Consider the following 21,826-nt stretch of genomic DNA (forward strand, 5'->3'; position numbering starts at 1 on the left):
CCTCTTTTAAGTCAATGTTTTATGTGGAATGTACATGACCCTCAGTTTTCAAACCTGAGCTTGCTCTTAGCAGTTCACAAAGACGTTCTCAGGGACTCAGCTCAGCATCTCCTTCTAGAGCTGCACAAAATTTAAGTCTGCTCTGGTGTAATGGTATTTCTTTGTCACTGGCCTGAGTATCATGTAGTGGGGGATTAAGTGGAGTGATTAAGATTGTTCACCTTATTTTTGCTCTCCTTTTCTCCCACTCTGAGGAAGTGGAAATGAAAAGCAAGGATTGGGCATCCCAGTGCAGACTCCTATTGTTTCTAATCTCATCCAGCATAACAAATCTATCAGAAATTCATATCTGGGGCCCAGCTGGTGTGATTGACATGGCCCCAAGAATGATCATAGATATCAGTCACCTGTTGAAAGGAAAACCACCCATGCTGCCCATTTAATTTATCTGGGCAGTGTTCCTGAGTGTTGGGATCATTCTGAGGGATCTCTGAGGACCTGGTGCAAAATCCCACTGGAGTCCACAGGTTACCCTGACTTTAAAATAAGAGCCAAGGCAGTTTCCAACTCCTGTGACCCATTATTGACATTTTTGTCACACAATCAATTAATTCATTCATTCAGTGTTTACATAAATTATGGTTTTAATATATAGGGGCTTGAATTGCTACATTCTTCTCCTTGGAATTAATTTTTTGCTTGATTTTCCTTCCTTGAGTAGACCCGAATTATGTGTGCATTTGCTAACATGCAGCTTCACAGACATTAAACAGGTGGACAAACCCTTTTTATTCTACAGAACAAGTATCCAGGTAAGGAGAGCTATACATTTTTTCAGGACATGACCACAATTCAGTTCTTTCTTGCAGCCTTATTCTTTCCTTAAATCACTAAACTGCTTAACTGTATAATAAATATTTTACCAGCTTCTGTATTTTATATGGCAATTCAGTTCAGTGGTATGACCAGTTTTAGTTTTAATAGTTGATGTATAATTATCTAGTTATTACCATTAAGCAGTTTTGCTGCTCTGGAAGATTCAGGCTTGACTAAACAAAAGTGAAACTTTCTTCATTTATTAGCAATGTGTGAGCAAACTGTGCTGCAGCTGTAAATATTTCCCTTGTAAACCATGATTTTTAACATATTCTGTGAGATCTCAGAAGGAACTTTGAATCCTACTCTCCCCTTTTGCATGTATTCACCATTTATCAACAACCATGGATTTTGAATGCTCTGCATTTCCTATCCACTGACAAGAGGACAGGAACATGCATATATAGAATATATACTTTATAGCACAAGACCAGAATAATTACAGGAAAAATAAAAGTTGCTGGAAAGGAGGTGAGTGAGGATGTTGGGACAGAAAATCCTTAAGGTTAGATTTATCCTGCTTTCTCGTACAAATAGAAGAAAGATAAATCTGGCACCTGCCTCCCAGGGGAGTTTGGAGGAAGTAAATACAAACTGCAAGTCAGCCAGGAGCACAGATGATACCTCTGCTGAACTGTAGAGGTTTTGATGATTTTAAAATGCAGAGGTCATGGAAAAGCTACTGCTTCACCCTTACAGAAATCCAGGAGACCTGGGGTTAAGATTCTTAATTTAAGTAAATTTTCCATGTGGTTTTATGATGATTTGCACCCTTCAAAATCTGACATGATTTTGTCTTCATTTGCTGGTAGCCAGTAACAGATTAGGAGTATATGTTGTACTGAAAGTTTCCCTCAGGACTACCCTCCCTTACTTAACTGATAGAAAGTTTATATTATCAGTTCGTATAAAAATATGAGATATATTCATAAAAAATATTTGAGATGCTTTTACTTTAAAAATACCTACCTTTACAAATTGGAAAGGCACAAATACACGTGCAATACCACATATTTAAAATTTCCTAAAAAAGTGATTTCCACATGCATGATTAATTGTTTTCAACTGGAAATCCACCTCGTGTAAGTAGTTTAGGGTTAGAAAACCAGGCTTCAAAGGAATTTGGTATGCCTTCTTCACCTTTGAGATTCAAACACTGGAGCCAGGATTGAAAACCAAGGTATTTCAGGTGTCTGCATTTAAAAGACTCTGTTTATGTTAAGGCTTAGGTCACCTTAGTAGGTATGTTTTAATGAAAACATTACCTCTCTGTGACCTTTGGGATTTGAAGGTGAAAATGCAGTCACTGGAAAAAGGAATCCTAATTGTCATGGATGAAATCTTTGGCATTAAAGACATTGTTTCTCATCCTTGTGAGTGACTTAGTGCAACAATAAAGTTTGCTGACTTCACAGAAGAGGTAACAGGGTGGCTTCTGAATTGTCTTCTTGCCCAGAAAACACAGTTCTGAAACATTAACAGAATTAAGGAATGACTTAAAAAAAATATTTGAAGACAGACCTTAAAATAGTCATGCTAAATTTTTCTCTAAATAATTCAGCCTCGACCTGCACTACTCAAATACGAATAGAATTTGTGCTGATATCTGTTTTTTGCAGGACATTACCTAGTTATTGGTGATTTATTTGATTCCCTGTTTTTCGTGAAATAATATCCAGTCATTAAAACAAAATAAGGTATTGCAATAACACACTTCCTATAACCACAGTAATTTAAAAATTATGTCAGACAACTGGGACAGAGTTTCTTTATGTCAAATATTAAATCTATTTAGCAGTTTATTTACAACATATTTGCAACTTCAAAAAGAAAGGAAGAAAGGAAAGAGAGTGGGTTTTTTCTTACATTTTTTTCATTAATGAAGCTAACAGCCCTTGTGCATTTGCAGTAAGTCAATTGAAGTTAATGACTTTTTACGACCGTTATTAACTTCAGTTGTCACTGGAATGTCATCAACAAGTTATTCATTACATTTCAAACTGGATCTTTTAAGTACAATAGCATCAGAATTGCTGAAATCCAAACCTTTATTTTTTTCTCACAGAGAACAGGGAGGATGGAAAGAATCTGTCAGTTCCCTAAATTCAGGTCAAGGCAAGGTGGGAGGAAAAAAAAGGTAAAGTTTCAAAATCATCATTTTACACTAGTTTAAAAGCCTGAGTTGATGAGCGAAATACATCATATTTCCACTTAAGTCTTGCACAGACTGAAGAGAAAGATGTGTTTGTGAGCCTTTCTCATGTTACTTATCTACAACAAAATCCAAAACAACACAGGACTCAGCAACATCTATCTGCTGGTGTGTGAGGGAGCCCTGATGTGGGAGGTGAGCAAACAGAGACTGTGTTTCGTTCTGAACCCAAGCTCACGCTGTCCAGGCATTTCCCAGCTTGGAGAGCAGCCAGCCTTAGGCTGCAAGTGCCACAGACACATCAGTGCTGTTGAAAGGCAAAACATGGACACCGGGGCTGTGTCTGCGTCAGCAAACTCATAAATCCCCCGGGCAAAGCTTTGGGATCACTCATTCCAAGGACTGCTGCCTATGAAGAGCATGGGTAAGATCACACCAGCTTTGGATGCCTGCTTTCCAACACAATTCCAGCAGGTCTCCAACCTGCACCATAGAATCATAGAATTATTAAGGTTTGAAAGACTTCTAAGATCACTGAGTCCAATCACAAACCCAGGACTACCAGGCCCACCACTAAAACATGTTCTTAAGCAGTACATCTACATGTATGTTGAATGCCTCCAGGGATGGTGATTCCACCACTTCCCTGGGCAGCCTGTTCCAATGCTTGACCTCCCTTTCAGAGACAAAATTTTTCCTAATATCTAATCTAAAAGTCCCTTGGCACAACCTGAGACCATTTATTCTCATCCTGTCACTTGTTATCTGAGAAAAAAGATCAATCCCCACCTGTCTGCAACCTTCTTTCAGGCAGTTGTAAAGAGAATAAGGTCCCCCCTGTGCTTCCTTTTCTCCAGGCTGAGTCCTCACAGCTCCCTCAGCTCCTCCTCATCAAACTTGTGTTCTGGACCCTTTCTCAGCTCCATTACCCTCCTCTGGACACGCTCCAGCACCTCAATGTCATTCTTGTAGTGAGGGGCCCAGAACTGTGGGAATTTCTACACTAAATATAGGTTAAATAACAGAGTTCTACCAAGTGCTTTGCTGATGCAAACTTAAGGCCATAGGTATCTCCTCAGCAGGATGTGAAGTTCCTGCTATGAGATTTTTGGCATTTGTATGGATTTAATTTGAAGCAGAAACACTTTCCAGTGTCCTTTTCTTCCCTGTTTCAAATAAGTGTCACTGTAATGCCAGTGGAAGAGATGAATGGTAGGAAGCACTTGCTGCAGTGCTAGTTTGAAGGAAAGACTGGGATAGGAAGAGGGATAAAGTCAGGTAATGAGATGTGGTCAGGTGAAGGGCCAAGGCCAGGTCAGAAAAGCAAAGAATCCCCCAACACAGGGGATGCAGAAAGCTGGGCTGCAAATAATGGTGCATTTGCAGCCACCTCTCTGTCCCGTTCCCAGATCTCCATGCATGGAAATGTCATTTTGCCAGCCTGCAGCCCCTCTACACAGCTCCCATTCTCCTAGCCCTGAGGCCAGCTTTTGGGTAAGAATGTGTGTGTGTTCCAGTTTCTCGATCTGGAAAAGAAACTAATTTTCAAAACTATTTCTTGGTCCTGACTGAGTGCCTGCTTCTGCTCTTGCAGTGTTGACACCAGGAACAGGGAAGGTTCTCAGGGAAGGCAAGAATCAGACACTACAGCTAGAAGGCGAGCTGCAAGGAGGTGAAAAGGTAAGAGAACAGCTCAGACAAGGTTAAGATGTGTCTGTAATATGTTTAGCTTTAAAGTAGCTTCCTCAAGCACTGCTGGCAGCAGGGAGCTGAGCAGCTCCAACCATGCTCTTCCATCAGGCTTTGCAATTTGGACTCTTCTCTGCACTCTCCTGCATGCACTACCCAAACAAGTCAGTTGGAATTAGCTCAGAGGTATCGACACGTGGTGCAGTCACACCTTGTCCTGCCCTAAGTCACAAGAATGGAAAATATCTACAGCTTCTTCCTGGAATGAGAAAAATAGCCTTTCCCAGTTCATTAAGGTCAGGACACTGCTGGAAGCTTGAAGAGGCAGGAAGTTTTAGCTTTGAAACTTCTTTATACAAGGGAAAAGAGTTCTTTGTGTTTGGCAGGAGAACAACGAAAGTCTTTGCTTTAATAACATTCTAATAATATGTAATATTATATACATTTGGCTAGTAAAATGCACCACAAATTGCTTTCATTGAGCACTTGAGACAAACATTATAAGGAAGGAAGTCCAGTAGTTGGCCAAATATGCTATTAGCTGCCACCCTGAAGCAGGATTTCAGATCAGTGTATTATCTTTTCAGGATTAAAGAAGTGGCAGTTAAAAATAGGAAGCCATAATTAAAAACAAAAAGACCAAAAGGTTTAAGAGTGCTTGTGGTGAAGCTCCTCACACATGACACAAATTAGTGTGCTGCCCAGACAGAAAGAAGCAGGGAGGTGAAAAGAGCAAAGAATCTAATCTTGCCTTAAATCCAGCTGGATCCTACAGGCAAAATTGCCTGACCACGTGAAGTCATATGGTGGTAGTCCTGGAAGAGCTACCTCCTTCAAGTAATTTCCATGACAGTGAATTCATGAGAGCACCCATTCTCTTGGTTGCCTCTCAAGTCAATTGTAATAGTCCTGGAGGCTTCAGTGGCATTTGGCTTCAGTTTTTGTTTGAATCCACCAGCAATTTTGCCGTCAATCTCGGTGTAAACAAGATCAGGATCTAAATCACTGGGGGAGGTTTTCAGCCAATATAAATTGCCTTCATTACAAGATAGGCTGTAGCAATTCTACTTTCAAGCTGCAACAATTTGCACCATGGAGTTATGACAACTCTGCCTTAGGGGCAGGATAAATTGCCCCATACAGCAATGGCATTTTTTTATCTGTATAAGATCTGCCCCTTGTTTTAGAAACTCAGGTGGAGTTTGTGATCATATGCATTGAACAATTATTTCCATTCGATTGAAGCCATCAGGGGTTTTGTCACTCACAATATTTAGGATAACATTCAACTCTTAATCAAATAATGGGAGAAAAACATCTATATTAAACCATGTGTTTCAAAAGAGGAAAAAATATCAAGCATCAGCTTTAAAAAATAATCCAGTCTTTGTTTACTGATGGTATGGTTACAGACAGCAAGAGGGCAAGATTCAAAGTTAATATAAACATTTTCTCTGACCTGACCCTTTTATTACCTTTTTTAAAAAGTTGATAAAATTATACTAATTAAAAAAATAGATTCTGAGGGGAAAAAAAAAAAGGGAAAAACCCGAACACTCATCTGCCAAAGAAGACTTATGCTTGCATGAGCTGAAGTTTGATGTCAGACAAATTTCCCTGAAGAGAAGATTTATAAACATGATGTAACTCTGACAAACTAGGCTTTGTATACTGGCAAAGGAAAGTTTAAGAAAATACCCATATACACAGGCACACACACACAAACACACATCTATGTTGTGTATTGGGTTTAAAGCTTTATTGCTTCAGAAAACTTATTGAAAGAGATTATGTGTCTCATCTTGTCTCCTGTTTAAAAATAGAGCCCCTATATGTGTTTTTTTATTAGCTTGTTTTAGGATTACCTTAATCCTACCTAAAATTTTTCACCACTTCCCCCTCGTGCAATTTGCAATGGTAATCTGTTTATGAAGGGTAATGTTGGAATAACTGTAAATATCTTTCCAACAGAACTCAAACAATAAAAACAAAAGCTGCAGATTAGAGGAGCTTTGGTGTGCCGAAAACCAAGCTCAGTTAAGCAAACCCTGTGATGGATAACAATCCAAATCATGTCACTGAACTATGGGAAGTTGCAATGAAGAAACTTCTGCTGGCTGGGAAAATCCTGCCCTTATTTCATTTTCATGTGGTCTCATGGGTAAAACTGAGAATGATTTGGATCCTTATGTGGTTTTCCACATAGACGTAGTCATTTATCCAAAAGGTGAAAATAACCTGCTTTTTTATTATTTCATTTGGACAGGATTTTACAGACATTTTAAATTTTTATTTTAATATGGTCTTTTTTCATAAGCCTGGTGAAATCTGCTGAGTTTCTGTGTAGATCAGGCAGTGGATACAGATATAAATACAGACAGTCCACATTGTACCAAGGTGTCCAAGTTCCCTTCTGTCCTGATCAGACATAGATAGGTGTTACACCTCCCTGTTTAATCCACGTACACAGTCCTCCTTCACACGGAATCTTTGGGGTTGAAGAGTTTTGTGTCTACTTGGGACTCATGTCTGTTCAGCATCACATCACAGCTAAAGCATCCCCAGGCCTCCTAGATTAGAGATAGCTTGGATGTCATGCAGAGGCATATAACCACTCAAAAGCAGATACATACTACTACTTAAAATACAGTTAAAATCAACTTGTTTAATAAATAAATAAAATACTAACTTCACCTATTTGGAACTGAAAGCCTGATAATGAGAAGTGAGTTAGCTCTAAACTGTCCAGTCCAAGAGCTAGAAAATTCTATTTACCTGGTTGTAAGCGGGATTCAAGGAAATTTGTTTTTTCAGCGAATCCAGTAGCTGTTGGATCACAACCATTAAGCCAGGAACAAATAAAAACAAGGACATGCTTTTTTGTGTGATTAATTTCTTTGTTATACCTACTGCCCAGCTACCAACCACATGGTAAAACAACAGAGAGGGCAGTGGTGGATTGGGTAGAATAGCATGGGGAAAATGCATCTTTTCTTATGGATTCTTCTGTTCAATTTTTCATTTAAGACCAATATTTAAGTTTGAATTTAGACTTTCATCTTCAGGAAATGCTAATCTTAAACTCCTCAAGGAGGAGAGTGGCCTGCAGCACTGAGACTCCTCACAGCAGAAGCAGTGGAAAGCTGCCTTTGAGTAGACAATGCTGAGCAGAGGGCTGAGGCTTCAGGCAAAGGTCTTTTAAGAGGAGTAGTATATTCCTGTTTAATATTTTAGATCTTTGAGATGATAGATCTGCATTAGAAAATTACACACCTCTCCCTCTCACCCTCCCTTCTTCACCTAGGCTTTATAAATCAGTTGTTACTATTTTACTGTAGACTTGAGTCTCCACAAGTACTCAGTATACAGAATAAATGGTTTGGCCTTGCAGGTGCTGCCGTAGAGCCAACACAAAATTCTCCATCAGAATTTTCTCAACGGTGGAATAAAATCTTCCTGAAATGGAAAAACTAAAAATATACTTGGTCAGGAAAGAGGATGAGAGATGAAGGGGGGGAGGAGGAAAAGGTGGGCTCATTAATCTGCTCTAATAATAAATCCTTATCACTTATGCATTTCAGTTTCTCCTTCAGCCTCCACGTTCTATATTTAAATACATCTGCTTCACACATGCTTTGCCAATTAGCTGGTGATATTAACTGTTCAGCACTATCTATTAACACATGGCACTGCTGAACGGCGTGAGAGACAAGCTTGACCAGGAGAGATAGTCATTCATGAGGCACACATTTCTCTCTATAACTCCGAGGTAGGAAGATAGGAAAGTGGCACAGCAATTGACCTGGGTTGTACATCAAGACTAAATAGACACAGAGTAAATTACAGACAAGTGAGACAAGCTACTAACCGTTTCTTTAGCAGCCCATAATGTCAGTAATTCTATTACAATGATTGCTGGTTATGCAATGTAGTTGCGATGTAAATTTTTCTCTTTTCCTTTTTTTTCCTCTCTCTGTCTCTCTGTCTGTCTGTATTGTAAAATTTGTAGCCCGGTGATGGAACAGATACATATATATCTATTGCAGAAGGGGAGGTTTTTAGACTGGGAAAAATTTCTGCATGGAAAGAGTTGTCAAGCGCTGGAAAAGGCTGCCCAGAAAAGTGGTTGAGTCACCAAACCTGGAGGGATTTAAAATTTTTGTAAGACATGGTGCTTAGGGTCATGGTTTAGTGGTGGACTTGGTAGTGCTGGGATAACAGTTGGACTCAACGATCTTAAAGGTCTTTTCCAATCTAAATGATTCTACAATTCCATATTGATTCTATGTATGGGCCAGAAAGGATCATTGTGATCGTCTTGCCACAGACATTTACAAACCACATAAGCACAGATCTTCCTCAAAAAGATTCCTGCTTTAACTAGAGAGCAACATCAAAATACTTTGTCTGGTCCATCATGCCACAGAAAAGGTATCTCAATATTGAAATGGTTTTAATCTCATGTAACATGATAACAAAAAATCTTTTGAAATTGAGGTGCATAACATAGAATTAATGCTAGAATATTAGCTATTCTTAGACATATCAGTTAAGCACTATATCTGTATTATTAATAAGGAGAGCTTGCACACCTAGATCATTCAAAATTACCTAAATGAAGATGTCTTAAATTGTGAGCTGCAGCATACCTTTTCCATCACCTAAAACATCTATTCCCAACTGAAATGACTTGGGATGTCCTCCTTATCTTTTCATTGCTCCCACAGAAAAACCTGGATCTCCCCTGGATTTTTTATAATTTTTACTAGTCTTGTGTAGATGTTTCAGGTGCCCTACGACACATCAGCAACTAAACCGAAAACCCACAATTACACTGGGAGAAGATTAGCCATCGTATTTCCAAGTTAAAACTAAGCTCAGCTATGGAGAAACAACTTGTGGCAATGAACAGAAACATGAAACGAGAAGAGTAAGAAATTAGGATTCTTTCTAGCCCATCACTTATTTCCTGCATGCTAACGATTAGCTGGATTCACTGTCCACTTCAGGTTACTCGTGTAACAATTCTGACTCCATCTGGAGCAAAATGTGATGAAAAAATGGATGTGGAACTTAGTTTTTGTGATACTCTTGTTAAGGAGGGTTTGCTGTCTCTGTTTGGTAAGCCACTAAGGGGAAGATTCATCTTTGTTATTTTATAGCCATTCATAAATAGCCATGTCAGTCAGTCAGATCACTGACTAAGTGCCTACAGCAAGAGGGTAGAATTAGCCTCTGGAAGTGCCTCTATCTGGAGGATCTCTAGAAGAGTCTGAATTAGCATAGGTGAGATTGAATGACTATTTAGATAATCAAAGGAAATTCATTTGTTTGGTTGTCTCATGATACATCAAGAGGTAAAGACACATTCAAAGTGAGAGCTAAAGGGCTTTCCCATCATAGCCAGTACACAACTTGACCATGCTCTGGTCAGTCTGGCCTCTTTGATCCTATTTCTAAGGGCATGGATGACAATAACCATGAAAATACTGAACTACTGCTAGAAACAGGGGAGCAACTGCTATCTGGCAGGGTATTTACCAAAAAAGGGGTAATTCTGGGGGTGTTTTGGCCTCTTGAAAGAAAAACGCCATTTAGATACCCACAGAGCAGTATTCTCTTCTAGTACTGATCAGTGCTAATTTGCTGCTCTCTTCAAATCATAAAATGTTTTGCTCAGCAGAGTTACAATGTATGCACAAACCCATGCTCTCATTTAGTTGTTTTTCAGGCCCCAAGAAGGTCAAAGCCCGAAAGAGGAAAAAAGCAATGACAAAAATATTATTCAAACTAATAAATGGAAAGAAAGTTGCATTCAATTCCATGGTGAATTTAAAACCAGGGACAAATTTCTATTATTTTTGTGAATTTTCACAGTGTAATTATTGACAGACCATAAAGCTACATGAAGTTGCTTGGAGGATTTGGGCAAATGAGAACCAGGTTCTTTCTCATTGTTTGAGTCACTGGCATGTGGAAAACTGATGAAGAAATAACAATATCCAACTTCCAAGAAAAATAGTTGATGCCTTCGGGTGACATCAAAGAATCTGTTTACAAACAGGTGGATCACAGTTGCCTAAACACAGGTGCCTGGACTCTTTGAGTACCCTGGGGAAGTTCAGAGAGCTCCATGACATGATGAAGGATTTGGGGTAGACCTGTACCACCCCTCAGATGCAGCTGCTGCTGATAGTGCAATACCTCCTCTCTATGTCCGAAATGCCTGTGCTTAGGCAAATGAATCCTACTCAGTGTGTCAAAACCAAAACCCAGCAATTATTTGGAATTAAAACCTATTCTACACACGCAGCTGAGCATGAGCATTGTGCAATGGGTGAAGGCAAAGGGTTGCATTTAGTTATGCAGCATTAGAGAGAGGTATTCGTACTACTTATGTTTATACAGCTACACTAGAAAATGCTGCAAACTACATAGACAAGAGAAAGACAAGGATATGCTTCAAACAAAAGGTCTGTTACATGTTTAAATAATATTCTGAAGAATTTTTTTCACTCCTCTTTGCCCACAAAGGTGCACAAGCACATTCTTTACATGGAGTAGACTCTGAGCTGGATGGCTGTGGTCAGACTGGCCCTTCTCTGGTGCAGAACATCAAATTCTTCACAAGTGTTTACAGACCTACACCAGAAAGAAGGTCCTAGGTGTTTTGAAATCCTAATCCTAAATTTGACACTGCTCCTCCTGTGCTGTGGGAAACTCACATAAGCACCTCTTGCTGATTTGCAAGAAGAGATGACTGTGCACAGCTACCTTCTCTGTCAGGTTCTGGGAGGGATTATGGATACAGTAACTTAAAAACCCTTTGAAGTACAACAAAAATATGTTATAAAAGAGCTAAGGCATATTGTTAAAGAAAGTGGTCATGGAACGTGTTGTAAGAAGAGCCACTGAGTCTTAAGTCACACCAATATACTTTATAGAGAACATTATTTGAACTGTGCACCCCTGAGTGAAGCAAGCCCCCATATGCGATCTCTACTAACATGTGTGCACAGAAATGGCTGCAGGAAGATAAAATGTGCAGAAACATCAGCCCACAGTGTCCTACAGGAGCTAAAATACACTATGTTAGTGGAAATTCATGGCACATCTGTCCAGTTTGACACAGCAGACACCTGGCTTACAGCAGACATCTGGCTTACATATGAATGCAGACAAGGATGGTTCTAGTGGGGGGGGTCCCTGCCTGTGGCAGGGGGTTGGAACTAGATGTTTTTTAAAGTCCCTTCCAACCCAAACCATGCTATAATTCTGTGTTTCTATGGTTGCAATTCCAAAGCATCAATAGGAACCTTCAGTATCTAAATCTTTTTGAAGTGTTTGAGATCAAGTGACAAAATTACAGCAAAATTGATATCCAAACCATAGTTCCCTAAAAGAGAGAAAGAAGTCTCCATCTTTAAACAGGCACATGACAAAGTTTTGAAGTGGCTTTCCTTTTTGTTTTAGATAAGAGCTATCTGGACTTTCAGGCAGCTTGATTTCTTATGCTCTCTAGGAAAGGACTCAATTCTAAGCCTAGTCTGAAGCCCAAGGAATTGGAAGGATCACATATTAAATGTTAGTCACATATTAAATATGAGACAACACAGTAGGCTCTCACTGTCCACTTTGCCCTTGTCAGCTCCAGGCTGTACTTAGGGATGAAGGCAGGAGCTGATTGACCAGATCTGTCATGCAGTACCGGGGTCTGAAGACTTGTGGGAACCCATGCTGCTGTGTTGGAGATGAGGATGATTAATCCAATGAAAACCAAACCAGCTGGGACATGTCATGACCTTCCGTGCGCTATGTGATCTGATAAACTGAATGACCCTCTAACTCCAGCTAAAGTGTGGGATATCATGCTCTGGATGAGAAGAGAGGAAAAGGTTTCCAACAAGCTCTGGATTATCCTGTGGTGATGTGAGAGGTGCCCTGCTCTTCTCCTTCCTTGGGGGAACCTTGAAGAGAAATTTGAATGTTGTGAAGGATGGAGTCCAAGCCTGCTTGTAAGCATCCATTTCTGCTCTGTTCTGAAATTCTGCCTGGTTTAAAATCTAATAAATCTTAACTCCGTCTTTAACATATTTTATTCAAAAATCTTTTACTCACAAAAATGTTTCTTTGAATGTTGTTCTTCATAAAAGAGTAATTCATTATTACTGGGGATAACACTAATGTATAATCCCTTTGTGATCCTTAGTAGAGTGACTGTGGGAATGATAATTAAGTCACTTTGCAGCAAGCACACCTGTGAAGCAGGTAAACATTTATTAGCTCATTTAAAAAAATTAATTAAAAAAATGTTTGTTGTGTTCTGTGCTTTTCTTTTCCTTGAAGGCACAGAGAGATGAAGCAACCACGACCTATATTATGAAATTAGAACACAATTATTGCTTTAAGTAAAACAAAGCCCAGCCTCACACAAAAGGTGTGGAAACTCAAATTGCTAAATGATCTGATCGTAGTCACACTTGGTAATCAGCTCCAGTATTTTTTTGGCAAGGTCCTGCTATGAATTATGATGGGAAAATGAAAAGACATGTCTTGTCCCATGCCGTTGCCATGTAAATGTATGCATCATGTGGAGATATAAACACTGGAAAGATCTTGAGTTACGCTGCCTGTGAGTAATTGCCATCTCTATAAGCAGGCTGTTTGGAGCTGTAAGAAATAGAAAATTATGCCTTTTGTTAGAGATTTGACAATGTGGAAGAGCCCTGCCAGACCTGTCTTGTTTAATCATGTTAGCTCAGCAGCAAAACGAACAGCTTCTCTTAAAGGGAACTTGGAGTTCCTGGAGGAGCAGGAGGTTGTAATTTAGCGTGTGCTTTCTCCTAAACCATTACACTGTTCTGCTCTTAGCGTGAAGGGCTTTGAAGGGATTTCTGGATGCATCCTTTTGAGGAGAAAGCAGTCTTCAAGTCATCGTGTTTCCAAGACATCCCCATGTGCCTTTTTATAAAGTCAGAATATCAGCCTTGTTACCAATATCTTTTTTGCCGGGGCATTGTACGTGCTCATATGGAAGATCATCCATAAGGAAATGCAAGGAAATATTGTGAAGCCCGTGGGACACTTGAGCATAGGACACACAGAGAGATTGGTGCTTTTATGATCATTCAGCAAATTCATGGCAGAGAACCAAGGCAAACCAAAACAGACAGCAGGGGATGGCTCAGTGAGTATTTACCCTGACTCCTGGCAGGCCGTGGGCAGTTCTACTCCTGCCACCTCCAGCCCTCTGCATATCCCTCCCACAGGTGTGCCAGCAAACACCTGTGTGTCAGCACATCCAGGTGAAGGGGTTGGTCCGACATGTGCAATGAGAATAAAAACGGGAACAAAAAGATCCAATCTGGATCTGACAAGCACCGGGCAATTAAAATTTAATATATATATATGTATTTCTACATACATAAATTTAAAAAGAAGGCCCGTCTTCTCTAAGGCATCTGTAGACAATTTTGTTCGTTCACCTCCACCTGCACAGTCTGGTTTTCAGACCAACCCAGATACTGGTCAAGATTATGGTTTTCAGGAATAATTGTATGTGTGAGAGAAGGCACACTGCCTGAAGTTCACTTCAATTTTTCTCCCTGATCCCACGACTTCATTATAGCCCTTGGCAAAAGACATAATCGGGGAGCATGGATGACAGGATTCAGGCATTCTTGGTACTATTCACTACGTCTGCTTCCCATAGAAACAGAGAAAGAAAGTGGAAAACTACTAAACTTGTTACCTCTTGTACCACCAATGTCTCTAGATTAAGAGACATCTCAGAAAAGAAAGTTCCTAAAGGTTTTTTGAGTAGCTAAAAAGGATGCCTGACTTACCACATAGCCTAGGCCATACATATTTTAAAGTCTACTTTGAAGGTAAACATGTCTTTTAGGGGGAAAATATTCAGTCTTTATTTTTAAGTATCCAACAATAGTGAAAAAAACATTTTTGAAAGCATCAGTTTGCTGTTCCTGTTGTTAACTGGGTTCATGGTTAAACCTTGCTTCTTTTCCATCTGAATTTTTCTGTCTCAAATTTTTGTTTGTTGGGTGGTTTTGGACTTCGGGCAGAAGAAAAATGTCATCAAATATACCTTTGTCATGTAGGTGTATACAAGCTGAAATCACTTCTCGGCCTCCTCTATGATAAAAACACGCGTTGAGTTCACTGCGTCTTTCGTGCCAATGCAAGTCCACGTTTCCATATTTCATCATTCCGCTGACTGACCAAGATGTGAACAAAGGGCTCATGCCTGAAGGGAGAAATCATACCCATAAAGGATGCACACCCACAGATTAAAAGCTTTGCAGCCCATGATGCACCCTGGACACTTAAAAGCTGCACAAGTGCTTTGGCTCCTTTCTCCCCCACTGTGTTCCCCTTTAGCACTCCCTATCACACTACGTGCTCCATATTCTGTTGTGAAAGTTACTCACTTTCTTCTTATCAGAGCAACATCCAGCCGTAAGATTTATGTGGATAAAACATGGAACAATTCATATTTTTTCACAGTGTTTAACTGCTTTGTTCTACAACTGACACCTGAAGGTCAGGATAAGGTGTGGGCAGCCTTGGCCGCTCATGGATGGGCCATCTGTGGGCAGCAGCCATCAGAACTGTGGAAGGCAAAGGCAAGAGGCATCTGGAGGGGTGATAGTTTCAGTACGCCTACTTACAAATCCTCCATACTTTTCTTTATGTGCTGGTTTTGCTGGTCATCATTTGTTTGTTGCCTCTTTGCTATCATGTCTGCATTTGTTTTTTTTCTTCGAGATTGAAATAGTTAAGGCAGAAATGATCCAAATCTTTGAGCCCTGGCCCAAGCCTCTGTTGTGTTCTGCTTCCTAGAACACAGCTGATCTGTCAAAAGTTTTTAAGAAAACTTTTTAAATAAAATAATTTTTCTGCCTTGGGGTGAGTTCTACTGTATTTCACAAACTGGAGGGCTGGAGCACCTCTGGTATAAAGACAGTCTGAGACAGTTATGGCTTTTCCCTGGAGAACAGAAGGCTCCAGGAAAATCTTAGAGCTCTTTTCAGTGCCTAAAGGGAGTTGTGAGAGGGCCTTTTGACAAGGTCATGGAGGGATAGGACAAGGGCGTATGGCTTTAAGCTGAGGGCAGGGTTAGATCAGATATTAGAAAGAAATTCTTTACTGTGAGGGTGGTGAGACACTGAAACCCATAAAAGCTGTGGATGGTTCATCCCTGGGAGTGTTTAAGGCCTGGTTGGATAGGGCTCTGGGCAATAGGGTCTAGTGGAAAGTGTGTTTGCCTATGACGGGGGGGGTTGGAACGAGATGACCTTAAAGGATCTTTTCCAATCCAAATTATTCTATGATTCTATAACTTACTTTTTTGATTTACAGAATTTTGTAACAATATGCTTCCATAGCTACTAGAGTACAGGTGACTTTCCCATGAGTCTATTATTTAAAGCTTAAAATGTGGATTTTATAAAGCTGAAAGTTTCTTATATGGTTTTATGGACAATTTGCTTAATTATTTACCTATTACCTGTTATGCTGAGTGCCTAATCTTCTGTGGGATTTTTTTCCCAATGTAGCTGTCATATATAGCATAGGTGGATCAGGCAATGAAACCTGTTATTAATACTGTCCAGCACTTCCTGTTATAAGACTCCTTTTGTGCTGTTTGTAATTATCTGCAATTTTGAAATTTCAACTGAGTAGGCCAGAAGGACTTACTAAGGGGTTATTAAGCTCTTACATGCTTTAGGTTGGTGGAGATTGTTTATTTTAATCCAGTACACTCAAATGAGCAAGAGTCATTGCTATGGCTCAGCCTAAGCTGAACTGAGATGTCAGGGAGGTTGGTGGCTTTAGGAGGAGCTCAGAGGCTACAGTATCCTTAGTGAGACCAGAAAGAGCAAGGAGCAGGTACCTATGTGCACTATCACTCTCTAGGGTCCACAGGTTGTACAGTCTGGGTCCCCACTGTTCAGATACTTGGCTTGCCTGCAGACACTTGCACACCAAAACCTAAAAATAGACATCTCAGCCTGTGAACTGAATCCTACCTTCCCCAAAGTAGATGAGAAGAATCCTACCTCAACTCTGCAAACCATATAAATGTTGAAAAATCAACAGATCCTGAGGAAAAAAGATAATATTTTGCTGGAGTATTTCCCTTAACATTTAGCAAGGAGAACCATGGAAAAGCCCAGGAGGAAACCAATCATTCTGTCATCAGCAGGTAATAAATAATGGTGGTGAGGACCACCAATGAACAGTGAAGATAAACACAATTTTGAGTAGCTGTTCAGGGAGTGAGACCCAGCCAATCTGCAATCTGAATGAGGGAAAAAGACTTTTTGATTGTAATACGTGTACAAACAAGGGTGTTAAAGCTGCAAGGAGTTTTATGAGAATACATGTAGGTGACCAAACTCCTCTGGTACTGCTCCAGGTAACCAGAACTGGTGCACACAGTAGGATGAGGATGACTATGCAGTGGTCAGCAGCATACTGATGTAGGTTACACAAATTCAGAGAGAGATTAGAATTTTTAGGTGGACTCATAAGTAATACTGGAATTTCTATGTCCTGAGGCCTGACCTACCTCTACCTGCAGTGCAATTATCAAGGGATTTAAAAGATTCTCCAGAAAGAAGATTCACCATAACAGAATTAACCTTATGTGAAAGGTTGAGAGAGGGTGTTTTTATGGTTGGTACAGTATTTGACCTGTCTCCTGTTGATTTTAGGAAAAAATTTCCCTTTGATTTCATATTGTTCCAACTAATGAAATCTGTGTTAAACTGTAGCTTTACTGACTAAGTGATTTCATGTCACTGCTTGTTAATCCGAATTATACTAATTTTTCTGAGAATAATGTCAAGGAACATGAATGTCTACCTGAAGTCTTCAGTCATGCAGTTTTGGTCATTACAGTCACTTTGCTCGGGTTTCTGTTTTTAGGTTTACCCAAAGCATAAATAATGTTCCCCCCATGTAAATTATGTGCGTTTAGCTTGAATGAGGAGTGAGTACAAAGTGAGACAGGTACTGCTGAGTTATTATAAGGATAATCAATCTGATTGTTTAATGCTTGTTGAATAGCTCCATCATATCCACTACAAAAATTGAGGAAAAGCAGCTTAGATGTCACTCCTTGTTCATTAGTGGTTTAATAGACCAGATTTAGTTGTTTTTTAAAAAACTGAACATAGGTAAAAGAAAGAGATTTTGTAAAAGCTTTGACCAAGATATGGGGGTCCCTTTGCCCGAGGCACAGAAGAGGCACATAACAGAAAATCTCTTTGTCTGAAGACTTCTAAGCTAATGAGAAAAGTTCACAAAAAGTGGAAGAAAACAGTCTGATATCCAGCGGGAAAACTGAGATGCAGAGAAAACAAAAAGTACAAACTGGACCCAGTGCTCAGCTGCCAGTGCCCATGGTTTGGCTGTCCAGAAGCTGCAATTTGCTGGAGGAGTGTTCATTAAACACCGTGGCTACTTTGGGATATTGTCTGCGTGTCCCTAAGGAGTGAAAGATAATCCATTTTAATGTTCATATGGTTTGGCTTCAATGCCTCTTTCTAAATCTGTATTGAGTTTTTTCTGCATTCTTTAGTTTCTGTTAATTCCTTTTTGGGTTTTCCAATTTTGTGATACTTTTGGCAAAACATTGTTATCCACTGTTATTCTTTCTTTTTTTCTTTTTTTTTTCTTTTTTTTTTTCTGACTTGAGGTTTTAATTATTAAGGTGACATCTTCAATATAGTGAAAAGCTTTTACTGTTCTTGCATTTTTAGAAACATGTTTCTTCACTAAAATGTGGGCTTCAGGACATTGCCTTACATTTTTAAATCCCTCTCTTATGTGTAAATTAATTTCATTTCCAAATGACATTAAAAAAAAACCAAAATCCAGGGTCAGGTTTATGTGGGTACTCAGTTTCATGGACCAGTCTGTATACCTCAGTCTAAACTTTTCCTGATTACACCAGTGCCAGGGTTTAACACCCTCCAGCAACTCAGCCCCACACAGCCACTTAGTCCCTCTCCTCCAGTGGGATGGGGGAGAGAATTAGAAGACTAAAAGTGAGAAAACTCATGGTTGGAGCTAAAGGCACGCACACAAGCGGAGCAAAACAAGGAAGTCATTCCCCACTTCCCAGGGACAGCCATCCCCAGAGCTCCATCAAATGTAGCAATGACTTCAGAATATAAATGCCATCTCTCCAAATGTTCCCCCCCCCCTTCCTTCTTCTTCTCCCAGAATTATATATTGACCATGACTTCCTATGGTCTGGGATATCCCCTGGGTCAGTTGGGATCAGCTGTCCCAGCTGTGTCCTCTCCCAGCTCCTTGTGCACCCCCAGACCGCTTGCTCATAGGGTGGGGTGAGATAGCAGAAAAAACTGACTCTGTATAGATTCTGCTCACCAGTAAGGAAAACATCACTATATTATCAACACTATTTCCAGCACAAATCCAAAACAAAGCCCCATACCAGCTACTGTGAACAAAATTAACTCTATTCCAGCCAAAACAGTACAGTGCTGCAAATATATTTTATTATGTCCAGAAAAGTTAATTTGATTAATTTGTCATATCAGAGAGAACAAGTCAAATGTGCTACCTCAAAATATCACTGAACTTCAAATCTGGTCTCTACCTCAAAATAAAATAATTCTTTAGGAGAAGAAGGAACATCTGGGTGGAATTTCTTTAAGCAGAACCTGCTAAAAAATGAAAACACAATATAGGAAGAAATTGAGTCCCCAAAAGTACTTTCTTTTTCAACTCCTAGGTGTGTTTTATCGGGAAAAGAGACTTTACTCTGTGTGTTTGATGCACCAAAGGGATTCTGATGTCTGACTAGTGTGTGAGGCTCTATACCAGTGGACAATCTTTGTTTCTGAACTGAGCTCAGCATGGGCCTCGACATGCACGTGGGATCCTGATGCACTCTGTTAACACAAGTTTTTCGTGCAGGAGACACACACCTGTTTTTTAAGGCTCGTGATTCACAAAAGGAAAAACAGTGCCAGCTGGAGTCATAAATCAATCATTCTGGTGGCCAGCATTATCCCTAACTTCCTTGGCACTGTGGCATAAGGATGAGAAACAGAAAAATACTACAAGACAACATTTATTTTTTTATTATTACTACTATCACGTTCTCCCTTTGGCAGGAGGATGGTAGCTATAGGGTCCATGGAGCCTGACCAGTTCCCCAAGTTGATGTCTTGCGTGGTGTCCTCCCTGCCAGGCAGGTCACCAGTTACAGGACTTTGGCACCACTGGCACTAAACCCGTGGAGGCTCCATGTGGTTGTTCAACTCAAATGTTTCTAAAATGGGAGCTGACACTCTGTGTCATTGCAATTTGTCATCCTGCCAGCAGTGCACGTACAAGAAGTCGTGTGAGACCTCAGCATTTTGGGAGTTGTGGGCCTCCATAAGGAATGTAATGGCAAAAGGTATGAAATAAGTAGTATGTGGTCCTGTTCAGTGTTCCTTCTAGCAAGTTCTCAGCAAAGCCCCTGCAAAGACACTTAGCTTTGAGCTCATTCATAACTGAGTGTTAAAAAAGTCAGTCTTGATTTTGACCATGACACAGATTCCAAGTTTGAACATACACAAGTCACAGTCAGGATTGTGTCAACCTAACTCCTTCAAGATTCAGCATCTACAGCTGAGCTACTCACTCCGGAATCCTTTGATAGGATGGGAAATAGGAGCTTCCTTAAGGCAGAATTCATCTTAATTCATTTTATTCTTAGCCACCTCCCTAAAGGCTGAATCACTTGCCTGCTGCTGTCACCTACTTCTCTCTGGTGATTAAAGGGAACAGCTGGGATAAGCACCTCCACCTTCTGACTTTTGGTAATACCAGCCATAACCTACTGGCGTCTCTGTTCTCATTTCTTACATGTACAATGGCACTTCTGTTGTCTCTCACTTTCCCACTCATATTTATTCAATTTTTTAAAAAAAGATATGTACAGAAATTCTAGGCTGATCACCTTGTAAACAGACATTATGTTTTAGATGTGTAACTAAGGTCAGTGTAAGATAATTTGTTATATAAGTAGCAGAAATTGCTCTCTAACCTCAACTACAGACAGTATTAACAATTACTATTATTATTACCATTATTAAAAGTAACCTTAAGCTTAATTATGCACAGGGAAATGCATGTTTTATGCTAACCCTAAAGTCAAAGTGATGATAAGCAATGGTCTTTATCAACACTGTCAACACCCTTTCCAAACATGTATGTTCTACCAGAAATAAACATGGATTTTCAAGCTTTAGAGTTGCCATCTCTAACTCAAGCTTCCCTAACTCCAACTTCAATATTTATTATTACTATTATTTCTATTATCCTGAATTACCATGCAGATAGAATAGGGAGGAGGGATGAATTGTTTTTGAAAATCTACCTCTTATGTCTGGGCAAGATACCGATGTGTAGTCCCAGACAGGAAATTTTGTGGAATTCAAAGGAAGGATGAAAGTCATTCTCTTCCCTGCTGGTATTTGAACTTGCATTTTCTGCAAGTTTGGATATTTCTAAAGACATTCAGAGGACTAACACATTACTTGAAGCTGCCACTTAATTGATTAAAGACTTTGTTTAATTAAAAACTGTCACAAGAACAGAGGGATGGAAGGATGAGTTAAAATTACATTTCAGCCCACCTGAAGTAAAGAAGCTCAAAATATACTTGCTGAATCACACCAATAATTGGAGAAGCATTTTCAAAGGTACATCCAGAACCTTCCTGAAAAGATCCAAGAGAATGTAATTGCACATCTGTCAACATTACCTATGGATCTATACCTATGGGCTGCACATGCCATTGGGTATTTTGGGAGGGAGTAGGTTGAGAGGGTAGAGTTAAAAAGCTCGTGGAAGGGCCTGTTTTATTCATTTCACAAAAACAGACAGAGATGGCAACATGGCTGCACATAGCTGAGTGAAATGTCCACATTTAATGTCCACATGACAGCACGCCCTTTAAAACTCACAAAACATCACCTCTTGCCACATCTTCAGAAACACACAAGTTCTTTTGCGGGGCTTTTTTATTATTGTTTCAGTGAGGGGGGTTTTGGCATCAAG

Source organism: Corapipo altera, unplaced genomic scaffold (genome assembly GCF_003945725.1).
Source record: "Corapipo altera isolate COAL_440 unplaced genomic scaffold, ASM394572v1 1b, whole genome shotgun sequence".
Classification (NCBI taxonomy): domain Eukaryota; kingdom Metazoa; phylum Chordata; class Aves; order Passeriformes; family Pipridae; genus Corapipo; species Corapipo altera.